We start from the raw sequence: 6000 nt of genomic DNA on the forward strand, positions 1-6000 counted from the left end.
GTCTCCTTCGAGACTCAAAAATTAAATGTAAAATGCATAGGTAAGAGAAAGACCTTATGAATGTCCCCTTCGGGAATTAGACAACATTATGAGATCGCACAACTTAAGAATGCCCCTTCGGGCTTAAGAGGTCAAGGAACTCAGGACATCCTACATCTAAGAATGGATTCATTATGAATATCATTACGCTTCGCACTTGTCATAGATCATGCCAAAAAGAAGGAAAGTGTTATACCCCGCGTTTTCAGAGCATGAGTTTGACATGTACCTCATCGTAGTAATGGGATGTTTTGAAAGGCACAAGCCATGGAGAGTACGTAACAACGAAGAAAAAGGGTGAATTATGATCTCGTAAGTCGTAATCGGGAAAGAATATTTTGAAACACGGGAACATGGCCATTATTAGTGTAATAAGTGATAAATATCATGTATGGAGAATTTCGGAATATTTCGGGATTGAGCAAATTGAAGAAAATAAGTTCGACAAAAATTTGAGAAACGCGGGACGGATTTTAGTCAACTTTGGAGGCGCATATCTCATAGTGTATGTGGAGTTTTAAGATGTTTCAAAATCCTAAAATGAAATTCGTCGAGTCTAGTTTGTAATGCAACAAACCTTTCATTGATAGGACATCGGAGTAGAGAATTATAGACGTTACAAACTGAACTGTCGACGTAGAAACAGCATTCCCGCGGTATCGCTACGGTATCGCTACGCATCGTAGCTACGGAACCGACTTGACATTCCGTTTTAAGGGACAAAAATCTCATTTTTTTCGGCACAAAGTTCCCAATATTTCCCGGAAAATTCAGCCATAAAAAGGGCCTCTCATACGCCACCTAAAATTGAGGATTTTGAGTGAAATTTCAAGCTACAAGTACTAATCGAAGCCGGCAACGCATAGTCACGAATATAATTTCATTTGGAGTTAGGGAGCATGGGAACAAGAAAATGTTGAAGAACTAAGTGAAGAAGGTAAGTTTTAATCCTCTTTTCATATGTTATGGATGGTTTATGTGTGTTGTGGCGTGTAGAAATGAATGAAATTCATGAAATTGGGATGTGGGTGTTGTGGCCGAATGGTGGCTGTTTTGTAGAACATAGTGGATAAATTCTATTTAGTATTTTTGGTTGCTGTTGCATGGATTCTATGATGAAATGATGGTTTAATGACTTAATTGGAAGTTGGAGTCGTTTGTAGGTTGTTAGAGAAGATAATGTGATTTTAATGTGGTTTCTTGAATTTATGAAAATGATGTTGTTAATGTGTGGAATGTTGGTGTAGTTTATGACTTTGGAAGAAAGAATTGTGTTGTTGTTGTACCTATTGAATTTGGAAGGTTTCGGCAATGTTGTAAGTGGTTGGGCCGTTGGAATGTTGTGTGGATTATTTGAAATGTTCTTGAGTTTTGTTTGAATGGTTTCGGATTGGTATTTGAATGTATGAGCATTGGAGTTGGCTTAATGGTATGTGGTGATTTGAATGTAAATGAAATGCCGTCGAATTATATAGAAAAGAGTTAATAATGTTAAGATGAGTTTTGAATCACTTGTTGATGTTGCTAGTATGGTTGTTGGTGTTGTTGTTGATGATTTGGCGAGTCAATTCTCGGGGTTGTTGAATTTACAAAGGGAAATCTTTTGCCCAATTTACTGAAATAAAGTGTTAACTTAGAATTGGATTTCTAAGCACTTATGACTAATGTTTGGCGCCAAATGATATTATTGTAGATTTTGAGAAGTCGAGACTTGAATTCGGATTAGCTTAGGAAGCGGACAAGGTATGTAAAGCTTAACCCTTCCTTCTTTTGGTATGCCTTAGTTGTAAATAGGCTATGATACGAGCCTCGAGGAAATTCTATTCTTGCGATCCGAGTATGCCTACGATTCTCATTTGCATTTTATCTTTGACATCGTAATGTGACGGAATAATGGCCCTTATGTCTTTGGAATAATTGGTTTTCAAATGTTGCATAAAAAGTTTTGTTCTTAAAAAGTTCTACGTTGGAAAAAGGGCCGTAACTTTCGTGAAACCCGAACCGGATCGCCTCGATATGTTCGTAGGAGGGCTTTATAGCATATGATGACTATGTCTTTCATAGGCGGCCCGGATTGGGTGCACGCTCGTCCGTGGGTCCCGCGACTTTTCTTTGTATAGTTCTGACGACCTTTGAAAGAACTTAATGTGGCTATGATTCCGACCCCCGAGTATGATTACTTATTTATCTGTCGAGTTTGAAATGAGGATTTTTATGCATATGATTTTGATACGTAACCATGATTTCTAAAGTTCTATTTGATATGTCCCCGAGTGGCATTCGGGAGAAAACTTGATTTGACTATTCTCTTGATTTTAAATAATGATTCGTTTTGACTATTCAATGGAGTTTTTGAAAGTGATTTGAACCGCATATAGTCTCCCACGACTACCCTCTGCCGTGCATGTGGTTGTTATATCTTTCGCCGAGTCCGGGCCGGTTTTGTTGTCGTGCGCACTATGTGATATTCGAGGAGTATGATGTGTCGCGGTTCACGACCCCCTCCGCTATAGGGCCGGGCACCGTGTATATCTAGTGTTATGATATGTCCGGATTCGCCGAGCCTCCGTTATAGGGCGGGTACCGTGTATATTTGATGTGTTATGCGATATGTCGGGTTTTCGGAGATATGAAATCTTCGGAGCATGATGTGTTATGGCGCCGATGGCGGGCGGGCGACCATATTCTAAGAGCCCCGTAAATGATTTATGTTTTGATAAGTAAGTATTCGGGCATTCTCGACTTTGCCTTCACTTTTAAGCCGTACTTACGTTTTGACTATGATCCCGTTTTTATTATGTTTCATGCTTTTGCATACTCGCACATATTCCTCGTGCGACCCCCTTTCATCGGGGTCGCGTTTCATGCCGCGGTACATATATACTTGTTTGGATGATCCTGACTTAGGGTTCTGTTCGGGCATCTTGGAGCGCTCCCTTATTCTCGGGAGCCTATGTTTTGGTACAGCGCATTCTTCCGATGCATATGTATGTGTACGATTATGGGTACGGCGGGGCCACGTCCCGTCATATGATTCATTACTCTTGGGGGTACGTAGACATGCGCCGTGTGGCCGAGTGATCACTTACTCGATTATGTCTGCGCGATTTGTGTTTTGGATGTCCCCCGTGTTCGATAGCCTTGCTGGCTTTATATGTGATATCATTTGCGAAAGTTGTGACGATATGTATATATGTAATTGTGACGATTCGGGGGCGACGTTCACTTTCTGTATACGATTTGGTTATGCCGGCTAGATAAATGTCCAGAGCTTTTGTATGTCATGTCTGTAATCCGTTTTTATGGTTAACGGGTGCGTATGGGTGCCCGGCAGGGTGCACTAATCACGGCTACGGGGTTGGGTCGTGACGAAAGGATAGCTTTATACACCGGAAGCTCGCTTCTCGACTTTCCAACCTACCTCTGTCTTGAAATTTACATATATAAAACCATTCATTCTATTATTAGGCCCGTTGTCATATACTTATCCTAAGCCTCCAAATAAATCTTTCTAGAATACGCGAAATTTCGCAAAGATCTCCTCTGTTTTTATGCCTAGCCCAAAATCTCAATTCAGCAACCAACAAGAACAACAACAATACCAACATCAACAACAATATTAATAGCACCAAAATATTCCATAAACATCCCACACGGTATTTTATCCAATTTCTTGACCCATAAATTCCTTATATGCTCATTTAGTAGCTTTTCCTCCGTAGATAAGCTTAAATCAATACTAATAAGGAAAGATTCATACCTTTCACCCGCTAGAACTGCAATATCATCGATTATCACCTTGAATCCAAGCCAAGTTTCACCGCAATACGATAGTATAATCGCAACTACGCGTCCAACCCTTAAATCCTAGAGATTATACTTAATTCGCGTTGAAATCTAGTGGATAGAAGTTGGGAGAATTTTCTAGAAGGTTTGGGGAAATTTTTTGGAGGATTCTTGGCTGAAAAATGAGGTTTTGCGGATCAGATTTGGTCCTTAAATAGTGGGTCAAATTCGGGTCGGTCAGCAAGACATTCTTGAAAGACGCATTTTTTGCTTTGTCAGCCGAACTTGTAACGTCCATAATTCTCTACTCCGATGTCCTATAGATGAAGCGATTTATTGGGTTGGAAACTAGACTCGACGAACTTCATTTTAGGCTTTTTACCTTGTCGAAAACTCCTCATCTGCGAAAGATATTCTTCCTCCAAGTTGGGCCAAAATTACCTCATATTCTCTTCAAGTTCCAACAAATTTAATTTCGCTTAATTCATTTGCCCTTCAATCCCTCCATAGCTTATAATATGCACTTAAACCCTTATAACCATAAGTTAAACACATATAAGCTCACATACCTCCTGAAAGGTAGCTCGAATCTCAACATACGAAACTACGGGGTGTAACACAAACCCTTCCCGTAACCTATCTCATTATAATTAACATCCATTAAGCTTGTAAGCGTACTAGCATATAACAGTCTCAATATATAATATCAAGTGACAAAGAATTGAATACATAAATATCCAAAAATCTGGTCTGAAACTAGTACAAAAGCCACTAACTAAATAAGTACATAGTCTCAATAGGAAGTACAAATCAAGTCATATAATATTGTCTCGGAGTAGAAATGGACAGATATAAATAGGAAAGGGTCTTCGGGCTGCAGACTAGGAACATAGCTCACCCTGAAATCCCTATCAGACGGCTTCGGGATCACTCGCGAGGATAGGAACTGCAATAACAAACTCTACACTCAATAAAAAGTGCAACAAGTGTAGTATGAGTACAAACACACGTACTCGTAGGTATCATAAGCCGACAACGATTAGTTCACACATATACATAAATAGAAATTAACAGATAAGCAGTCGACACAAACACACAACAACGACAATCAGGAAAGTCACACCATAATGAAAGCCATAATGGATCCCACAACTCAAGTCATAAGCCTAGGTGGAGCCTCTAATCCATTAGTCTGTCAAATCATTAATTAAGTCCTCACAACAACAATAACTCAGTGTATCGACAACCACGAATAAATCATTAATGTGCCATGCGATGATATGATATGAATGTAATATTATGTTAGGCAATATAATGCAATGCCCTCCAGACCTTCTATCTGTACCGTACACATATGCTAAGGATAATGTCTCAATAGTCATGACCCATGGGAGACCCGCAAAGTCTATGTACCATGCTCGCTCCGGTATGTACTTCGGATCATGAGCACTCTCTTTCGCTCTGGTATGTAACCTCGGATCACGGGCACTCTCTTCCGCTCTGGTATGTAACCTCGGATCACAGGCACTCTCTCTCTTTTATGCACTCCGGCAAAGACCTCGGAAGCTCTACTCTCTTACTTATTTGAAGGCAATCATGACAAGTCAATAACACATGAAATATGGATTTTATGCCATGCATAATGCAACCTTATCAATAACACAAATATAGAAGCCCTAATAATTTCCATGAATGCAAATCATAATCCGAGTTATCAGTATCGACCCTTTCATATTTCAGAAGATCTATGAGATACGTGAGATATCAAGAACCGGAGAGAGTCAGATCAATATATGAAAATCACTAGTATGGCGACAAGCCCACATAACAGCTGACGATACCAACCTAGTCGGAATATAACTCCACACCATGCCTGAAGGCTTATCATGTTTTCCCTATCAATCACTACTATACATAAACGATTCGTTAATCGAAGTCTAGACATATGCAAACCATAACCTACCTCGAAGCCAAACAGGTGGCACGAACTAGTCCGCTAGAGCCTTCCTCTTTCGAAGAGCTTCCGAACGATCAAAGTCTAGCAAATTACTATTCTACATTAGATTACGAGGCTAATGATACCCATAAAGCCATAAAACCAATCAAAATAAAAAATGACCTTAAAAAGGGGATCCTTGGCCCACAAGGGTAAAATAGGAAATTCATAGGAAAATT

Source organism: Lycium ferocissimum, unplaced genomic scaffold, assembly GCF_029784015.1.
Source record: "Lycium ferocissimum isolate CSIRO_LF1 unplaced genomic scaffold, AGI_CSIRO_Lferr_CH_V1 ctg10139, whole genome shotgun sequence".
NCBI classification, from domain to species: domain Eukaryota; kingdom Viridiplantae; phylum Streptophyta; class Magnoliopsida; order Solanales; family Solanaceae; genus Lycium; species Lycium ferocissimum.